Raw genomic sequence first — 19,955 nt, 5'->3', positions numbered from 1 at the left:
GGGGTGTCACTGCTGCCTGGGATTGTCGCTCTTCATCACGTCGCTGCGCACGCCGCTCCTATTGGATGACGGGACGGCGTGCACGGCAACACAAAGGAGAGCGACGGCAATGCAGTGGATCCAGAAGAGGATGGTCCGGAGAGCCGGGGACAGAAGAGTAATCATCACCGCAGCACACAGGGCACCTTAAACAGCTATCCAGCGGCAGCTGAAGCAGTATGCGCTGCCGGATAGCTGTTTATGCGATGGACCCCGACATACAAAAGCATCGAATGATGATGCTGCCTTCAACATGCGATGGCCTCTGAGAGGCCATCGTAAGTTGAATTTATCGTATGTCGGGGCCATCGTAGGTCAGGGGTCACTATATAAGATGTATAATTTCTATACCCTTAACACGAAGCCAGTGAATGCAGAATATTAAAGGGGTATTCCAGGCCAAAACTTTTTTTTATATATATCAACTGGCTCCGGAAAGTTAAACAGATTTGCAAATTATTTCTATTAAAAAATCTTAATCCTTCCAATAGTTATTAGCTTCTGAAGTTGAATTGCTGTTTTCTGTCTAACTGCTTTCTGATAACTCACGTCCTGGAGCTCCTATGGGGATATTCTCCCATCATGCACAGCTCCCGGGACGTGACATCATCATTGAGTAGTTAGACAGAAAACTTCAGAAGCTAATAACTATTGGAAGCATTAAGATTTTTTAATAGAAGTAATTTACAAATCTGTTTAACTTTCCGGAGCCAGTTGATATATAAAAAAAAGTTTTTGCCTGGAATACCCCTTTAACCCCTACAGGACCCATGACATAACGTTACGTCCCGACACCCTGGGTCTTAAGGACCAAGGACATACAGTTACGTCATGGGCAGTTCTGGTCCCCGCCGTGCGCCATTCAGCAGGCATCCCGTGCAAATGCCCAGGGGAGTCATCAGACCCCCCCATGTCGACGATCGTGGCAAATCACAAATTCCCACTTGCGATTTGCGCGATTCCGGGTCATTACAGGTCTATAGTGACCCGGTAACCCAGAAGGTAAGGGGGACACCCAGGATCCCCCTGAAGCGATAGGAGTGAGGTGGCACCCCTCCTATCCCTGCTATTGGTGGTCTAGACGCAACCACCAATAGCAGAAAGGGGGCGGGGGGGGGGGTTAACTTTCGTTTTCCCCGTCCTGCTCACCATGTACATTTGAGGCCTAAATTGGTGATTTGCACAGGGGTGGCTGATTTAACAGCGGTTCTGACATAAACGCAAAAAAAGAAATACCCACATGTGATCCCATTTTGGAAACTACACCCCTCACGTAATGTAATAAGGGGTACAGTGAGCATTTACGCCCGACAGGTGTCTGACAGATTTTTGGAACAGTGGTCCGTGAAAATGAAAAATGTTATTTTTCATTTTCACATCCCACTGTTCCAAAGATCTGTCAAACGCCAGTGGGGTGTAAATACTCACTGCACCCCTTATTAAATTCTGTGAGGGGTGTAGTTTCCAAAATAGGGTCACATGTGGGGGTCCACTGTTCTGGCACCACGGGGGGCTTTGTAAACGCACATGGCCCCTGACTTCCATTCCAAACCATTTTTTTCCCAAAAGCTCAATGGCGCTCCTTCTCTTCTGAGCATTGTAGTGCGCCAGCAGAGCACTTGACATCCACACATGGGGTATTTCCATACTCAGAAGAGATGGGGTTACAAATTTTGGGCGGTCTTTTCTGGTATTAACACTTGCAAAAATGTGAAATTTGGGGGGAAGCACACATTTTAGTGAAAATTTTTTTTTTTTTTACATATGCAAAAGTCATGAAATTCCTGTGGGGTATTAAGGCTCACTTTATTCCTTGTTATGTTCCCAAAGGGGTCTAGTTTCCAAAATGGTATGCCATCTGTTTTTTTTTTTTTGCTGTTCTGGCACCATAGGGGCTTCCTAAATGCGACATGCCCCCCGAGCAAAATTTATTCTCAAAAAGCCAAATATGACTCCTTCTCTTCTGAGCATTGTAGTTCGCCCGTAGTGCACTTCAGGTCAACTTATGGGGTACCTCCATACTCAGAAGAGATGGGGTTACACATTTTGGCGGGTATTTTCTGCTATTAACCCTTGCAAAAATGTGAAATTGGGGGGAAACACACATTTTAGTGAAAAAAAAACATTTTTTTTTACATATGCAAAAGTCGTGAAACACCTGTGGGGTATTAAGGCTCACTTAATTCCTTGTTACGTTCCTCAAGGGGTCTAGTTTCCAAAATGGATGGCATGTGGTTTTTTTTTTTTTGCTGTTCTGGCACCATAGGGGCTTCCTAAATGCAACATGCCCCCCAAAAACCCTTTCAGAAAAACACACTCTCCAAAATCCCCTTGTTGCTCTTTCGCTTCTGAGCCCTCTACTGCGCCCGCCGAACAATTTACATAGACATATGAGGTATGTGCTTACTCAAGAGAAATTGGGCTACAAATATAAGTATACATTTTTTCCTTCAAAAATTGGGTCTACAAGAACATGCGAGTGTAAAAAATGAAGATTGTGAATTTTCTCCTTCACTTTGTTGCTATTCCTGTGAAACACCTAAAGGGTTAAAGCGCTGACTGAATGGCATTTTGAATACTTTGAGGGGTGCAGTTTTTATAATGGGGTCATTTGTGGGGAATTTCTAAGATGAAGACCCTTCAAATCCACTTCAAACCTGAACTGGTCCCTGAAAAATAGTGAGTATGAAAATTTTGTGAAAAATTGGAAAATTGCTGCTGAACTTTGAAGCCCTCTGGTGTCTTCCAAAAGTAAAAACACGTCAATTTTATGATGCAAACATAAAGTAGACATATTGTTTATGTGAATCAAAAAATGTTTTATTTGGAATATCCATTTTCCTTACAAGCAGAGAGCTTTAAAGTTAGAAAAATGCAAAATTTTCTAATTTTTCATCAAATTTGGGGATTTTTCACCAAGAAAGGATGCAAGTTACCACAAAATTTTACCACTATGTTAAAGTAGAATATGTCACGAAAAAAAAAATCTCGGAATCAAAATGATAACTAAAAGCATTCCAGAGTTATTAATGTTTAAAGTGACAGTGGACAGATGTGCAAAAAAAACCTCTGGTCCTAAGGTGTAAAATGGCCTGGTCCTTAAGGGGTTAAAGAAAAGTGGCAGCATGAGAAGTTTTAATGTTATCCAGGGCAGAGAGATGTTCTAGGTTGATCAATTCTTTTTTTACGTTTATGGAATGCCACTTGCTATGGTAGAGGTAATGGATAGACAAATCCTTGCAGAAGTATTGATTTTGGGAAGGAAGAGAGTCAGAGTAAGGGTGGGTTCACACTACGTTTTGTCCCATACAGGAGCGCATACGGCAGGAGGGAGCTAAAAGCTCGCGCTCCCGTATGTAACCGTATGCGCTCCCGTATGCCATTCACTTCAATGAGCCGACCGGAGTGAAACGTTCGGTCCGGTCGGCTCATTTTTGCGCCGTATGCGCTTTTACAACCGGACCTAAAACCGTGGTTGACCACGGTTTTAGGTCCGGTTGTAAAAGCGCATACGGTGCAAAAATGAGCCGACCGGACCGAACGTTTCACTCCGGTCGGCTCATTGAAGTGAATGGCATACGGGAGCGCATACGGTCACATACGGGAGCGCGAGGTTTTAGCTCCCTCCTGCCGTATGCGCTCCCGTATGGGACAAAACGTAGTGTGAACCCAGCCTAAAACTGGAATCCTTCTGCAGACTTTGGGTGCAAGCAGAAATTTCCTTCCCCTGATATTCGATTATGTTTTGGGCCTCACAAATTCAATTCTTATTTAGAAATAAATAGATTGAGTTTTTGGGGAACTTAACAAATAAAATAAGAAAGCATATGGGGAACTTGGCAGAGGTGCCGGAGACAGGCCAATTTAATAATAATAAGACATAGTCAAAATTGCCTTTGGTTAAGTTGTTTACACTGCTCTGAAATAGCATATTTGCAGATGATCAATAATTAAGGGAGATTGGAAAGATTAACAGAAAGTGGAATGTTAATGTTAAAAGATGTGTGTGTGGGGGGCATGGTATATAAATGTGGTTGTTATATTTGCAAAATTTTGGTAGTTTTAATATTTGCTAAATGATTAACTTACACATTTTTGTATTGACAAATTGAATATTTTATTAAAATAAAAAAAAATGTTAACTGTTATTTCAGGTGATTGTTTAGAATGAGTTGTGTGTACACAAGGAATAGCAGTATCACTGGCCATTATACTGAATAGTATCCAGCTTTCCCCTGTGCAGGCTCCTTCTCTAATTGTCAGTTTTCCCTGACTCTATTTCACTGTTGGAAAGGACTAACAGCAATAATGTTAGCAGGATTCCTGCTCTCTTATCTCTCTCAGGTACACTGGAGAACAACAGCAACATGCAGCAGTATTGAGTACTGTAATGTTTATCCATCACTGGGCTAAACATTATTAGCATCATCATTATTCATTATTATAGCATCATCATTATTCAAGTCACCTTCACACCTTTAACCACATTTTGTGCTAGTATAAATAATTATAGGCTCTCTAACATCTCTAAAGGGGTTGTCACACATATGATCTTTGGTACATCATTAACCCCTTAAGGACGCAGGGTTTTTCAGTTTTTGCTTTTTTATTTTTTCCTCCTTACCTTTTAAAAATCATAACCCTTTCAATTTTCCACCTAAAAATCCATATTATGGCTTTTTTTTTTGCATCACCAATCCTACTTTGCAGTGACATTAGTCATTTTACCCAAAAATCCACAGAAAAAACGGAAAAAAAATAAAATCAAAGAAAAAACGCCATTTTGTAACTTTTGGGGGCTTCCGTTTCTACGCAGTGCATATTTCAGTAAAAATGACACCTTATAATTATTCTGTAGGTCCATGTGGTTAAAATGGTACCCTGTAGGTTTCATTTTGTCGTACTTCTGGAAAAAATCATAACTACATTCAGGAAAATGTATACGTTTAAAAATGTCCTCTTCTGACCCCTATAACTTTTTTTATTTTTCCACGTACAGGGCGGTATGAGGGCTCATTTTTTGCGCTGTGATCTGAAGTTTTTATTGGTACCATTTTTGTTTTGATCTGACTTTTTGATCACTTTTTATTCATTTTTTAATGGTATAAAAAGTGCCCAAAAATACGCTTTTTTGTACTTTGGAATTTTTTACATGTACGCCATTGACCGTGCGGTTTAATTAATGATATATTTATATAGTTCAGGCATTTACGCACGCGGCGATACCACGTATGTTTATTTTTATTTTTATTTACACTGTTTTATTTTTTATGGGAAAAGGGGGGTGATTCAAACTTTTATTAGGGAAGGGGTTAAATGATCTTTATTAACACTTTTTTTTACGTTCTTTTTGCAGTGTTATAGCTCCCATATGGACCTATAACACTGCACACACTGATCTTTTACACAGATCACTGGCGTGTATTAACACGCCTGTGATCAGTGTTATCGGCGCTTGACTGCTCCTGCCTGGATCTCAGGCACAGAGCAGTCATTCACCGATTGGACACGAGGAGGCAGGTAAGGGCCCTCCCGGTGTCCTGTAAGCTGTTCGGGACGCCGCAATTTCACAGCGGCTGTCTCGAACAGCCCGACTGAGCAGCCGGGATACTTTCACTTTCGCTTCAGATGCTAATATCTATATTATATTAATATAAAAACAGCACCACACCTGACAATAGCAGCACAAGAAATCAGCTCTGTTTTTCTAATTCTGAAAACCAGCTCTTAAGTCTGGTATGGTTGGGGTCTAACAGCTGGAACATTTGCAGATACAAAGGGGGAGATTTATCAAAACCTGTGCAAAGGAAAAAGTTGACCAGTTGCCCATAGCAACCAATCAGATCGCTTCTTTCATTTTCTTACAGGCCTCTTTAAAAATGAAAGAAGCGACCTAATTGGTTGCCACTGGCAACTAGTCAACATTTCCTCTGCACAGGTTATGATAAATCTCCCCCTTTGGAATCTCAGCATCTAGACATGTTACGTTTGGGCTAACTCCTTCATGAATTAATTACTCATTCATTACAGAACTTTTAAATGTAAGAACTTTTGGTTGTATTGTATTTAATATTTCAATAAATTGTATTATGTGCATACAGTTGCAATGTATGTCATGTATTTGTGGTGTTCTTTTAAGCGTGTTTTTACACTTGAATACATATTTTTTAATGTCTTTAACATGCTTCTTGAGGTACATCTTTGAATGTGCTTACCAAAGTATTAGACATATATGTGTGTACTTATCTAGTATCTAGCAATTTTAGGCTGCAGGAAAACCTCAGCAGGGCAGGAAATAGAGGAGGAAGTTGTGAGGGTGTGGAACTGTCATATAACTATACATGTTTCAGTGTCTGTTATCTCTACTCTTTACTTACTATAATTTAAACTGTTAGTTTGACTATGAAGGCTTTTATATTTTCATACTATTATCTCTGCTGCCCTACTGACATTTTATTTTCTAGCAGATGTCCTCAGCATAATTCAGTGACTAAAAGTTTATTCTCCTTTAGCTATAAACTTGCCTGGGGTTTCTAGCACACATTTCTTAATCTATTTCTTCTGCATCTCTTTTTTTTTCTCCTTTTTTATATCACGTATGGGGCAGGGAACAATAATGCCCTAAATAACCCACATCCACTGTCCCTACCTATTGCCTATCCGCCCTAAGTGACGGATTGATAACCACAATGACAAACCCTCCCTACCAAGTGCGAGGGCAGTGTTGTCAAAATAATAAAATACAAAAAATCTGTAGGAGTCAGGAAACAGCTGGAGTCACACAAACTAACAGAGATACACCAGGACATACACACTGTTAAATCAATGTCAGTCTAGCCAAGGTCGTTACCAGGAAATATCAGAGTACAGGAATGCAGAGCAAGAGAATAGTCAAGGGAAAAGCCAAACATCAATAAACAAGCAGGTAGCCAGTAAGTAGGAGGTGTCAGCTAAGGTATAACCTTTCACTGACAATAAACTGATCACTGCTCCTAGCTTATATAGGCAGGTGATCAGGGATACACCTTCCAGAGCTGGGAACCGCATCATCTGATAAGCCTAGGAGCATGTATAGCAGAAGATGGAACCCATAACCTCTCCACTGGACCATAACCCTTCCAACCTACCAAATATTGTAAGGAATTTTGGAACTTGTGACTGTCCAAAATCTTTCCAACTTCATATTCCATCTCACCATCAGTCTCCACCGGAGGTGGAGGTCTAACCGGCAGAGTCAGAGATGGAATGTAGACCTTCAAAAGGGAACAATCAAACACATTATGTACCTTTAAAGAAGCTTGTAATTTCATTTTATAACCTCTAAAAACTTGTAAGGCCCAAAAAACTTGTAAGGCCCAAATTTTCTTGATTGTACTTTTAAACAAAGGTTTTTTGTACACAACCAAACTTTGTTCCCAACATTAAACCCTGTGCCACAAGTATGCCTAAACTTTGCACAGTTTGTTTATTGAGTTATCCATCTCTGGAGTGTTACTAAAAGCTTCTGGACAAGAGGTGACATACCAGTAGAAGAGTTTTCTTGATTATTGATGGCAAATTCGGCCAATGCCAAGTATGAAACCCACTCATTTTGCTTGTCAGTAAAATAACACTGAAGATATTGCTCAATACTCTGGTTCATTCTTTCTGTTTGGCCATTGGACTGAGGGTGAAACGCGTAAGAAAGGGATATTTCAACCCTTAGTCTTTTACATTACGCCTGCCAGAATTTGGACACAAATTGTACCCTGCTATCATAAACAACATTAACAGGTAACCCATGGTAAGGGACAATGTGTCTGACAAACAAGTCCGCTAACGCTTGAGCAGAGTTAAGTTTCTGGGGTGGTACCAAATGGCATTGTTTGGTGAATCTGTTCACTATTACCAACAGTACAGTTATACCCTCGGAATTGGGTAAATCCATCATGAAATCCATGAAAATATTCATAGTAACATAGTTCATAAGGTTGAAAAAAGACCAGAGTTCAACCTATATCCCTAATGAGTCCCTACTGAGTTAATACAGAGGAAGGAAAAAAAAAACTCATACTAGAGGTAAAAAATTCCTTCCCGACTCCAAATATGGCAGTCAGAATAAATCCCTGGATCAACGTTCTGTCCCTATTGTGGTGTCCCGGTACCGTATCCTATCCGGTACCTGCGTGTGTGGGTCCCCTTAGCCAGAGTCCCTAGGACATCAGGGTCCCCATTGTCTAGTTCACCCCTGGTCACCTCTCATCCAGATAGTTATAGCGCTAATAGTTTATTTGGGAAGCATGTAAATATGATATCAATGTCTATAAATTGTTAATTACCTGTCTATAGCGTAGCAGGACCTGCGGGTCACGTGGTCAGGTGAACTTTATGGTTTTCTGCTTAAGGACCTTTGGAGGTCCCTGTGACGTATTCTGCCCATCAAACTGTGTAACAGTGAATGACGGATGTTCGGACCAATCAGATTCATCCCGTCCATATAAGGGAGCGGCGGCCATTGTTCTCTCTCTTGTTCCCGGGCTGTCAAACGAGCAGGATCTACGCAGCTGTCTATCGCAGTGAGTTAGGCCTGAGCCTTGCAGCAACGGCTGATATATTCAGGATCGCGATCGTGTATCAATCCCTAAGCACTCTGCAGGATCACCGGACCTTATCTATCCCATAAATCCGGACGGATCTGCAATAATTACCCTAAATTTAGAGACTTTAATTTCATTCAAGGTCCGCAACAATTGTCAGTCATTGAGATATATAGAGACTGTCTGCCTGAGACTGTTATTGTTCATTGGATGTACCGCAAACATCTAAGTAAAGTTCTTCAAGTTAAAGTTCAACTACTTTGTGGATCTTCAGTCATTTTATTACATGCACCTATCGTTACTGGGAAGGGCGGCGATAGGCCGGAGAATTGCCTCAGCATACTAGCCCTCAGCCTGGCATCACGAACTATACGGTTAACATTAACCCCTCATTTACCGAAACAATATCCCACTACAAGTGCCCTCCAAGGGCTACCACAAAGCCTTTTTGGCGTTGCACGAACAGGATACGAGTGTGTGCCTACTACAGTCGCCATTAGTGAAAGTGTACTGCCCCCCAGAAAAATAACTTTATTCATGTGCTGTAAACCGTGTTGCTGTGTACAGGAACGGTGCTTGTGGTGCACCACCATACAAGGGGGCCAAGAGAAAAGTAAGGTGGGAGGCGAAAATTCTGTTACAACTAAATTGTGTAAACTGCGCAATGAGTTTATGCTGCGATCCTTTGGTCCGGTCGGCACAGGCGGAACCGAACTGCTGCCAGAAAAGCGCGTGTAGAAAGCCCGAGCTGCACCATGCCCCGCCCCTGGGCGTGGCCACCAAGTTGCAGTGTCGGAGCCAAAAGGAAACTCAGAGATACAGGAGTCATTTCTGGAGGGACCGGAAGTCGGGGCTGCACCGATAGTGTCCTTCCTGCCGGGCGCCATTTTGGAGAAGCCCACTATAAAAGACGCCACACACAGTGACCTCTTCAGTCTGCATGGAGAGTACAGACATGGCGGAGAGCAGCATTCCACGTGGTGAAGTTGGCAAAATGGTGCCGGAAACACGGAAAGTTGTGGCAGTCACAGCCCAACTTTTTCAAGAGCTTGCTGACCATCTGCAGCGGTTGTCATTAGACGAAGAGGGGGCCTGCAATCTTCCCCCACTGCCTGATGATGACAACGATTGGCAAGAGACACCTCCAGCGGAAAGCACAGGGACACCTGGAGGTGCATCACCGGTGAGATTGTCCCCTCACCACAGAACCTGGGGCTCGTGGGCCGAGATCACGTTGGAGGAGTCTGCTGTGAGTACCCAGCCAGAGGCGGCCTAATCTTCCTCATCCAGTCCTGAGGTCATACCTCGATCAAGCTTGCCAAGTGCATGACTGTGCTAACCAAAATTGCCGCAATGGGTGTTCGGAGATGAGCCAGAGCTGATCGAGTACATGCACAGAGTACTTCAACCATTACCTGGGAAGTCACTCCCACCAATCTCAACTGCTAAAAGGAAAAGGGCCCGTCAAGAAGCCGAGCTGGCCGAATTGATGGAAAAGCTAAAGGCCCGACATAAAGAACAATATGCCCCCAAGCACGTGCATTTGCCTTATGAAGAAAAATTGCGGTATCAAGAAAATACCCAAAAAATGGAGGCATTGTACATTGGTAAATGGGATCACCCCCGAGAAGGGGAGGAGCCATTAGAAAGAAGAAGAGCAACTGTGGCCAAGTTCGACAAGGTCAGAGGTTATGGGACACTCCTTGACTGCCACACTGGGCAGACCATCCTCTTAAACCGGCGAGCAGTGCAAAGACCATATAAAAAGTTCTACACCTTGGAGGTGGGTGCAATTGTGGAGTACACCCCCGACCAGTGCCTTCGTAGAGAATGGGCTGCAGCGGTCACCAGACCAACAGCCCCAACACAGCTTCCCTTCAAATATTTCCCATCAACAGATTGGGAGTCCGATCCCTTCAACTTGAGGCCGAAAAGGTCTGCTCCTAAAGCCTCCATCAGTGTACCCAAGGAGGAGGAGCCTCAACAGCCAAGTTGATTCTCTTCTATGTACAGCAAAGAGACAAGTTCATCATTTTCTATGTACAGCAAAGAGTCAAGCTCATCATCTTCTATGTACAGCAAAGAGCCAAGTTCTTAATTTTCTACAGATCGTCGAGAGTCAAGTCTTGCTCAAGTTCAGGAAAGTAAGCCCAAATTGCGGGCACCAAGGACCGTACCTAGGCCCTCTCGGAGAGTTTGCCTCCTGCACAGGTACCAACGTATGTACCAAGGCCCTCTTCTGACATGGAGAGTTTGCCTGCTTCCAGGGTACCAACAAAAGAGTCGTGGGTCCATCCTAGTTTGGAGATGGTACTCAAGCCCTATTGCCCCACTTTGATCCCGGCTAGTAAGCCTATAACCCCTTCTCAAGCTGCTTTCCACAACTCCATCCTCACTAATGTGGTGTGGCAAAGCTATGTCAAATCTAATCCTGCCCCTGATGTTGGCAGATACAGAGGAACCAAGAGAGGCACAACAAGGGTAAAGAAGAATATCCTCTAAAGAGACTCTAAAGTAATGTCCCATTGTTTCTTATGTTAACCACTTTTATTTTGCAGCAAGCAAGTTCAAGAATTGTGCCTAGCAGGACTGTGCTAAGATTGTTCCAGTTCAAAGTTCAGCAACGTAACCACTAAGCTTGTGCCTGACTATTAAGTCAAGGGACTCCTAGCCTGTAGGAGATTCATTAAGGACTGTACCAGTCTGAGTTGTGGTCAAGGCCGTGTTTATCTTTCCCTTCCTATGAACTCCTAGTGTAGGTGGACTGCTGATCCTTATACGCCAATTTGTATATTTCCCATGGACTCCTAGTGTAGGTGGACTGCTGATCCTTAAACGTCTATTTTATGTATATACCAGCAGCTTCATAAGAACTCTTATGCTAAATGTTGCACTTATCAGGTGTTATGCGCCTGAACTATGTTGGAGTGTTGATGATTGTGTGAGTCTGTATAGTAAATATGTGTATAATTCTTGTACACAGGAAGGTATCCTCGTGTCTGTGTACAAAAAAAAAAAGTAAAGGTTTGTACATATAAAAATAGTCTAATGTCTATGTACATAAAAAGTGAGTCAGAGCTGTACACAGAAAATATCAACGTACTGCACGTGTACACTCAACACTAAAAACATAAATAATTCTTGTACATATAAATGTATAAAATGCTAAAGGTGTTTAGTAGGTAACTCAACAGGTGACACCCTGGCTTCTCTGAGGGTAGTATTATTGCTGTCACCCATCGCTAGCACCTGTCTCAATAAAAACAATAGGGAACATTGCCCCTTAAAATGGTACTTGCACACATAGTACCCTAGATTACTAACTTATATGTACTACCTTAAGTTTCTCTAGTACATACATCAAAATAAATATCTCACTTAAGAAAACACTTAGGAATTGTAGCATATTGATACCCAATTCCTGCCACTGTTAGGTACACTTCTTCTTCTCCTTCATTGCGTGTGTGAGATGCTCTGCCTGGCCAGTAGGTGCTCTTGCTAATACAGAATTAAACACGTAATTCTAAGAATAACCTAGTTAGGTTGTTTTGAAAGTGCTCTAGGGGTAAGTAGCGTGTAACCGATAGACCCTAGCAGCCACCTTTACTGTGGCCTAGCTTCTGGCTAGCCAGTATAACCTTTTGTGTACTAACGGCTAACTAATTGTTGGCGAATAAAATGTGTGAGATAATAAAATTGTCTAGTAAGCTTGACACTAAAGGTATATAGAGCTGAACTAATGTCTAGATAGTCTCATGTATAGAGAGTTATATTAATGTTTAGTTTAGCCTCCAAGAATGTGTAGAGAGCTAATAAAAATGTCTTAGGAGCTAGCAACTACATGTCAGATAGCTGCCTAATTGTCTAGTAAGCTTAGAATGTATAGTAAGCTTAATAAAAATGTCTAAGAAGCTAGAAACTAAAGGATAGATAGCTTTGTTAATGTCTATATAACATGCATGTCTATATAGCACCAATGTCTAGATAGATTTCTATTGTCTAGTCCATATACTAGTAAGAGTACCAGAGAATGTAAATGTGTTCAATGTTTACTTAGGATGTATAGCAAATTTATAGATCATCCTGTCCTAGTCCTATTCCCTCTGTCTTAGGGGACAGGCGTCGAGGTCGACTTATCTTAAGTAAGGGGGTTTGTGGTGTCCCGGTACTGTATCCTATCCGGTACCTGCGTGTGTGGGTCCCCTTAGTCAGAGTCCCTAGGACGTCGGGGTCCCCATTGTCTAGTTCACCCCTGGTCACCTCTCATCCAGATAGTTATTGCACTAATAATTTATTTGGGAAGCATGTAAATATGATATCAATGTCTATAAATAGTTAATTACCTGTCTATAGCGTAGCAGGACCTGCGGGTCACTTGGTCAGGTGAACTCTATGATATTTCTGCTTAAGGACCTTTGGAGGTCCCTGTGACGTATGCTACCCATCACACTGTGTAACAGTGAATGACGGATGTTCGGACCAATCAGATTCACCCCGCCCCTGCCCATATAAGGGAGCGGCGGCCATTGTTCTCTCTCTTGTTCCCGGGCTGTCAAATGAGCAGGATCTGTGCAGCTGTCTATCGCAGTGAGTTAAGCCTGAGCCTTGCGGCAACGGCTGATATATTCAGGATCGCGAGTGTATCAATCCCTAAGCACTCTGCAGGATCACCGGACCTTATCTATCCCATAAATCCGGACGGCTCTGCAATAATTACCCTAAATTCAGAGACTTTAATTTAATTCAAGGTCCGCAACAATTGTCAGTCATTGAGCTATATAGAGACTGTCTGCCTGAGACTGTTATTGTTCAATGGATGTACCGCAAACATCTTAGTAAAGTTCTTCAAGTTAAAGTTCAACTACTTTGTGGATCTTCAGTCATTTTATTACATGCACCTATCGTTACTGGGAAGGGCCGCGATAGGCCGGAGAATTGCCTCATCATACTAGCCCTCAGCCTGCTGTCACGAACTATAGGGTTAACATTAACCCCTCATTTACCGAAACAATACCCCACTACAAGTACTCCCCCCCCAAGGGCTACCACACTATAATTCTAATTTACATAACCAGCAATGTTCTTACTCTCCAAAAATGCATCCAGACCCCTTGACCACCTCCTCTGGGAGAGAATTCCACAGTCTCACTGCTCTTACAGTAAAGAACCCCCGTCTGTGCTGGTGTAGAAACTAGACTTGTGCACTAGAAAAATTTTCGGTTCATTTCGTTTCCTTTTTTCATTTTGGAAAAAAATTTCGCTTCGGCAATATTTTCAGTTTAGATTTTGCGGATACATTCGGTATTCGGGTATTCGGGCTGATTTTTTTCGGATACATTCGGTATTGAGTACATTCGGTAAATTTTTTATTTTTTTTTTTGGACTTTAGCGATCCTAAAAAATTATGGACATACCTTTTTTATAAAAATTTCGTAGGGTACCATAAAAAAATCATAATAAATAATACAGTAGTGATGGAAAAAATTGTATCTAACGAAATGTATCTTTTTTATTATGAAATGTTTATTCATTTTTAAACAGGGATCAATTTATGTGAGCGGGTAAAGCACTAAAAATGTAGCCGACAATAGTAAAAATGTAGTGTGTGCGTGTTTTTCACTTTATTATAAAACATTTTTTAGGTAGTACATGGAACACACTCTTCCATGATGGGAGTAGTAGTTACCTGTACTAATTGACAGATCGCAGGGGTCCCTTGCGATCCTCTTGTATAATGTATAGATGCGGCGGCTGCTCTTCTATGGTCCCCTGCACTCACATATATATACACATATTCATATTTCCCGCAGAGCTGTGATTGGCCAGATGGTTCCAGCCAATCACAGCTCTCTGTGAGAAATAGGAATATGTGTATATATACGGCCGTGCAGGCGACCATAGGAGAGCGGCCGCCGCATCCATACATTATACAGGAGGATCACAGCGGGTGTCAGGAGTGATAACCTGCAGTGATCTTTCCTTTACTACAAGTACTACCACTCCCAACATGGAGTACACTGTGCTCCATGCTGGGAACTGTAGTACCTGCATTAATAGACAGATCGCAGCGGGTGTCAGAAGTTACACTAGCTGCGATATGTCTATTAATGCAGGTACTACAGCTCCCAGCATGGAGCAGAGTGTTCTCCATGTTGGGAGTATTAGTACCTGCAGTAAGGGACAGATCCCAGCGGATGTCACTCCTCCTGACACCCGCTGTGATCCTCCTGATGTGAATGTCGGGATCAGCTGTTCTCAGGGCTACAGAGTCTTGAGAACAGCTGACGCTGAGCCGTAGGTATACATCGTATATCTACTGCCCAGCAAGAACTTACAGTGAGCCTGCAATGCGTATACAGTATACACATTGCTGGCTCACTTAACCCCTTGCTGAGCTGTGCGCTATGTGCAAGCCCAGCAAGGGAAGAGTTAACTTACACTGCTGGACAGTGTAGGTTAACCCTTTGGGCGGTATACACTATATACAGCTATCTATAGATAGCTGTATACAGTGTATACAGAAGACGAAGTCCAGCTTACTTCCCTCGAGTCCCGGGCCGGTCCGTGTAGCTCCGCCCCCTAGTGATGACGTCATTAGGGGGGCGGAGCTACAGAAGGGAACAAGGCTAGTTAATCTGAAGCTCTGTTCACATTGTACGTTTTGTATAATGTGAACAGACCCTTCTGGCAAAGTCTACCCAGACAGGGAGACTCCAGCTGTTGCTAAACTACAACTCCCAGCATGCCCAGACAGCCAAAGGCTGTCTGGGCATGCTGGGAGTTGTAGTTTTGCACCAATTGGTGGCTCCCTGTTTGGGTAGACATTGCATCATGGGTGCTCTCCCCAGCAGACAGCGCCAAAAATGTCATAACCAATTTTTTGTGTTTTTTTTCTTCTCGTTTCAGATCCGTGTATGCAGAGGATTACTGCGGATTTGATGGATTACAGCGGATTAATTTTTTTTTCCTTTAATAAAATGGTTAACGAGGGCTGTGGGGGAGTGTTTTTTTAAATAAAATAATGTCTCCAATGTGTTGTGTTTTTTTTTTTTTTTTATTGAATTTTCAGGGTTAGTAGTGGAAGCTGTCTTATTGACGGAATCCATTACTAGGCCAGGGCTTAGTGCTAGCCACAAAAACAGCTAGCGCTAACCCCCAATTATTACCCCAGTACCCACCGCCACAGGGGTGCCGGGAAGAGCAGGTACCAACAGGCCCGGAGCGTCAAAAATGGCGCTCCTGGACCTAGGCGGTAACAGGCTGGCATTATTTAGGCTGGGGAGGGCCAGTAACAATGGCCCTCGCCCACCCTGGTAACGTCAGACTGTTGCTGTTTGGTTGGTATTGTGCTGAGAATGAAAATACGGGGAACCCTATGCGTTTTTTTTTTATTTAAATAAAAAATTAAAAAAAAAAAAACGCATAGGGTTCCCCGTATTTTCATTCTCAGCCAGATACCAACCAAACAGCAACAGCCTGACGTTACCAGGGTGGGCGAGGACCATTGTTACTGGCCCTCCCCAGCCTAAATAATGCCAGCCTGTTACCGCCTAGGCCCAGGAGCGCCATTTTTGACGCTCCGGGCCTGTTGGTACCGGCTCTTCCCGGCACCCCTGTGGCGGTGGGTACCGGGGTAATAATTGGGGATTAGCGCTAGCTGTTTTTGGGGCTAACGCTAAGCCCTGGTTTAGAAATGGATTCCGTCAATAAGACAGCTTCCACTACTAACCCTGAAAATTCAATAAAAAAAAAAACACAACACATTGGAAAAATTATTTTATTTAAAAAAACACTCCCCCACAGCCCTCGTTAACCATTTTATTAAAGGAAAAAAAAATAATCCGCCATAATCCATCGAATCCGCAGTAATCCTCTGCATACACGGATCTGAAACGAAAAAAAAACACAAAAAGAATGGTTATGACATTTCTGGCGCTGTCCGCTGGGGAGAGCACCCATGATGCAATGTGTACCCAAACAGTAGAGTTGCCACCTTTCCCTCAGAAAAATACCGATCGTGGGTGTGGCTATGTGGGGGTGGAGCTAAAAAAAAAAGGGGCGGGGCCGATTGCACAGAGGACGAGGGATCAGGGGTTTAAGAAATGTCATGGGGATGGGGGGGTAAAGAAATGTCATGGGGGATGGGGGGTAAATAAATGGCATGGGGGATGGGGGGGTAAAGAAATGGCATGGGGGATGGGGGGGTAAAGAAATGGCATGGGGGATGGGGGGGGTAAAGAAATGGCATGGGGGATGGGGGGGGTAAAGAAATGGCATGGGGGATGGGGGGTAAAGAAATGGCATGGGGGATGGGGGGGGTAAAGAAATGGCATGGGGGATGGGGGGGGTAAAGAAATGGCATGGGGGATGGGGGGGTAAAGAAATGGCATGGGGGATGGGGGTGGGGTAAAGAAATGGCATGGGGGATGGGGGGGGTAAAGAAATGGCATGGGGGATGGGGGGGTAAAGAAATGGCATGGGGGATGGGGGTGGGGTAAAGAAATGGCATGGGGGATGGGGGGTAAAGAAATGGCATGGGGGATGGGGAGGGTAAAGAAATGGCATGGGGGATGAGGGGGGTAAAGAAATGGCACAGGGGATGGGATGGATGCAATATATATGCACAAAAAAATTACATTTAGAAAATAAAACTTACAATTGTAAATAACATTTATTTAACAACAGGCAATAAATTTAAGGGGATACCCAGCAAATACAAATATAATATAAATACATTTGACAACCTCACCAAATAGTGCAAATGCAAACATTGTAACAGCTCCTCTGTATACACACTACCAACAACAAAAAATAGGATTAAAAAATCATCAAAACCAAATCGATACCGGTAAAGCCCTCATATAGCTCTGTAGGTGGAAAACTGAAAATGTTGTACTGAATAAAACCACTATACACAGACCAGTATACTAAAAATGATCTGTACACAATATAAGTGATTATATACAGGACCATGTGGCGGTAGATATCAGCTGTACACAGGATGTATATACCATATAAGTGATTATATACAGGACCATATGGCGGTAGATATTAGCTGTACACAGGATCTGTATACCATATAAGTGATTATATACAGGACCATATGGCGGTAGATATCAGCTGTACACAGGATGTATATACCATATAAGTGATTATATACAGGACCATATGGCGGTAGATATCAGCTGTACACAGGATCTATATACCATATAAGTGATTATATACAGGACCATATGGCGGTAGATATCAGCTGTACACAGGATCTGTATACCATATAAGTGTTTACAGTTACATTTTGGGACTCACAATTACGTCTTTTCTGATCAGCGGCGTCCTCTTTCCTTTTCTTCTCCGTCCGGATAAGACCGCCATGTGGATCTCTTAACATCTGCAGGAAAAACATGTCAGACTCTGCATATATTCAGTGCCCTTCTCTCCTCTACACAATCTTCCCATCTATAGGCCCACAAAGTGTAATAATGCCCTCCTTGGTGTCCTGCACAGTAAAAGGGAAGGTAGGTAGCCAGGTAAATAGGTAACTAGGTAGGTAGATCAGGAAGCCAGATATGTAGGTAGGTGACAAGCCAGGTAGGTAGGGGGCTAGCTAGGTAGTTAGGCAGCCATGTATGAAGTCCAGGTACATAGTTAGATAGCCTGGTATGTAGGTAATTAGTTAGGCATCCAGGTATAAAGTTAGGTAGCCCCCCAATAAGTATAGGTAGTTACACCCCCCCCCCGTTCCCTATAGGCAGAGTCACCCCCTCTTCCCCATATGCATAGGCAGTTACCCCCCCCCCCTCTCTTCCCTATAGGTGTAGGCAGTTACCTCCCCCCCTCTTCCCCATAGGTATAGGCAGTTACCCCCCCCCCCCTCTTCCCCATAGGTATAGGCAGTTACCCCCCCTCTTCCCCATAGGTATAGGCAGTTACCCACACCCCCTCTTCCCCATAGGTATAGGCAGTTACCCCCCCCCCCCCTTCCCCATGGGTATAGGCAGTTACCCCCCCCCCCCCCCTTCCCCATAGGTATAGGCAGTTACCCACCCACCCTCTTCCCCATAGGTATAGGCAGTTACTCCCCCCTTCCCCATAGGTATAGGCAGTTACCCCCCCCCTTCCCCATAGGTATAGGCAGTTACCCTCCCCCCCTCTTCACCATAGATATAGGCAGTTACCCCCCCTCTTCCCCATAGGTATAGGCAGTTACCCCCCCCCCTCTTCCCCATAGGTATAGGCAGTTACCCCCCCCCCCTCTTCCCCATAAGTATAGGCAGTTACCCCCCCCTCTTCCCCATAGGTATAGGCAGTTACCCCCACCCCCCCTCTTCCCCATAGGTATAGGCAGTTACCCCCCCCCCCTCTTCCCCATAGGTATAGGCAGTTACCCGCCCCCCCCTCTTCCTCATAGGTATAGGCAGTTACCCCCCTCTTCCCCATAGGTATAGGCAGTTACCCCCACCCCCCCCCACCCCTCTTCCCCATAGGTATAGGCAGTTACCCCCCCCTCTTCCCATAGGTATAGGCAGTTACCCCCCCCCCCCCTCTCTTCCAAATAGGTATAGGCAGTTACCCCCCCTCCCTTTTCCCCATAGGTATAGGCAGTTACCACCCCCCCCCTTTCCCCATAGGTATAGGCAGTTACCACCCCCACCCCCCCCCCCCCTCCTCTTCCCTAGGCAGAGAAACACACACACACACACTGGCTGACAGACACACAAACACTGACTGACAGACACACGAGCACAGACACACACATAGTAACAGACACTTACCTACTACCGCAGCACCTCTCCAGTCTCCTCTCAGTCTCGGCGAGTGACGTGATGTCCTGCGCGGGTCTGCGGAGTGACGTCACTTCCGCAACGTCCCTCCGCAGATCCGGCCGCACAGCATTGCATAGGTAAAGTTTTAGACTGGGAGACAGGGACAGCCTCAGAGTCAGAGAGGGTGCTGTGCTGAGCGGCATGGTGCGGGCGTGCGGCCCGCACTCCCGCTCAGTGGTGTCGGCACCGAACAGAACAGGAGTTTTTTTTTTTCAGGTTAGTGTGATGAGAGTGAATGAAAAATACCGGCCATTGCATGGCCAGTATTTTTCATCCAAACTTACCGGCACAGCCCGGAATCTGAATGAAAATACCGGCTGTGCCGGTAAAATACCGGCAGAGTGGCAACCCTATCAAACAGGGAGCCACCAATTGGTGCAAAACTACAACTCCCAGCATGCCCAGACAGCCTTTGGCTGTCTGGGCATGCTGGGAGTTGTAGTTTAGCAACAGCTGGAGTCTTCCTGTCTGGGTAGACACTGCCAGAAGGGTTTGTTCACATTATACAATGTGAACA

General features: G+C 44.0%; 1 protein-coding gene across 4 annotated transcripts in view; it reads left to right on the top strand.

The window, feature by feature from the left end:
- DEF6 (DEF6 guanine nucleotide exchange factor) overlaps nucleotides 1-19,955 on the top strand; it is a 336,873-nt gene that overhangs the window by 17,022 nt on the left and 299,896 nt on the right. Inside the window, exon 1 of one of the 4 annotated variants that reach the window (XM_056557666.1) lies at nucleotides 6,001-6,080. The exons of the other annotated variants lie outside the window; for them this stretch is intronic. The gene's annotated coding sequence lies outside the window, so the exon portion shown is untranslated. Of the gene's footprint in view, nucleotides 1-6,000; nucleotides 6,081-19,955 lie in introns of those variants that run through there. 4 annotated transcript variants of the gene reach the window in all.

This window comes from Hyla sarda, chromosome 2 (assembly GCF_029499605.1).
Source record: "Hyla sarda isolate aHylSar1 chromosome 2, aHylSar1.hap1, whole genome shotgun sequence".
Classification (NCBI taxonomy): domain Eukaryota; kingdom Metazoa; phylum Chordata; class Amphibia; order Anura; family Hylidae; genus Hyla; species Hyla sarda.
This window is presented reverse-complemented; position numbering and strand designations above follow the sequence as displayed.